General features: G+C 50.6%; 1 pseudogene; it reads left to right on the top strand.

Moving 5' to 3' along the window:
- The window catches only part of LOC103206356, a 5,755-nt pseudogene extending 4,529 nt beyond the window's left edge, over nt 1–1,226 (top strand).
- The last annotated feature ends 311 nt before the right edge of the window (nt 1,227–1,537 follow it).

The raw sequence follows: 1,537 nt of genomic DNA, 5'->3' as shown, positions 1-1,537 counted from the left end.
TCAGATACAACAAAATGGTGGTGGTTCTAAGCTGCTAAGTTTTAGAGTGATTTGCCACACAGCCGCCAGCGGCCCCGGGCGCTGAGGGTGCCAGTGTGGCGCTGCCGGAGCCCGTCGCAGGCCCGCGGCGCCAGCGGCGTGAGCGCAGCTCCGCCACGGCCAGCGCCGGCCAGGCTCGGCGGAGAGGAGCGCCTGAGCGCGGGAGTCAGCCAGAAGCCCTCTTGGCGGGCGCCCTTCTTGGGCACCGACCAGCTCGCCCGCGAGGCACTGAGGGTGCTGCACGCCTCCAGGGAAAACAAAGAGGAAGAGTTAATAGAAAAACTGGAGGTGGTCACCGTGCCCTCCCCGTCACCAAAAAGACTGCCGGTGAAGCATTACGCTTGCAGTCCCAGCTTCCAGTGCACAAGTGGCCGGATGTGGGCTCTGGGGAATGTGATGTTAGAGTAGTGGCTTCCTTGGGCCGACTTTTGAGTGAAGCCCTTATTCTTAAATGTCCCTGTGGCCTGTTGAATGTCCATCCCAGTTGCCCCCCCCCCCCGAGGTGGCCGTGGTCCAGCCCCTATAAGCAATCCATACAGTGCTCCCTGGAGACACAGTTACTGGAATAACAATTATGCAAATTAGACCTAAAAGGTTTGATGTAGGCCCAACTCAAACAGGAAACTGTTTCTGTGCCACCCAAGAGCACCCCAAAGGAGTTGGAAGCAGTGTTAGGAAGACTGGGTGCCAACATGCTTATTTCACTTTGGAAAAATTTGCCTGAAAGTTTGAACAGTGGAAGGCAGCAGCCCACTGAGGGGTTGACACATGCCCCTAGGATTCCTGCTGGTACCAGCTGTATAAAATGGGAAGAACAAACTGCAGAGTAAATATTCAGACTTTATCATGCCATGGGAAATAGAATTCCATTGCAGGCACTCTGGATGGATAATTGTATTAAACTTCTCAATGTGGTAGAAGTTAACACTTCCATTCTTGCTGGTCCAAAATTAACAGGACAGGCTGTTTCCAGGATCACTAATATACCACAAACAGTCCCAAATATTGCTGGTTTGTTGCAAGGATGGCTAGATTGGTGTTCGATCATTGATGCTCAAGAAAACAGGTAACAGCTACTGATTTCTACAATGGATATTTGCACCCCTGGTACAAAAAAATTCTCACCTCAACTAAGCCAATGCAGATTTCAGACTCTCAGACTGCCAAGAAAGCAGCAGCAAGAAAAGAAAAGAAAAAAAATGTTGCTAACCAACAGTAGAAGCTCTGGTGGCATAGTGCCTAAGGCATTTGATAACCAGAAGGCTGGCGGTTCAAACCCACCAGCCACTCCTCGGAAGAAAGACTAAGCAATCTACTTCCATAGTGATACCACCTCAGAAACCCAAGGAAGGGTTGCTATGAGCCAGATTTGACTCGTTGGCAGTGAGATGGTGATGATGATATGCAGCAATAGATACCGAAGACATATGCTGAGCAGTGACTCCCTGTGGGAAGAATATACTTCCCTGCCCTGTTGATATCAGGCATGGACCTGCAT

Source organism: Orycteropus afer, unplaced genomic scaffold (genome assembly GCF_000298275.1).
Source record: "Orycteropus afer afer isolate SDZICR_OR568_19922 unplaced genomic scaffold, OryAfe1.0 scaffold00312, whole genome shotgun sequence".
Lineage (NCBI taxonomy): Eukaryota > Metazoa > Chordata > Mammalia > Tubulidentata > Orycteropodidae > Orycteropus > Orycteropus afer.
This window is presented reverse-complemented; position numbering and strand designations above follow the sequence as displayed.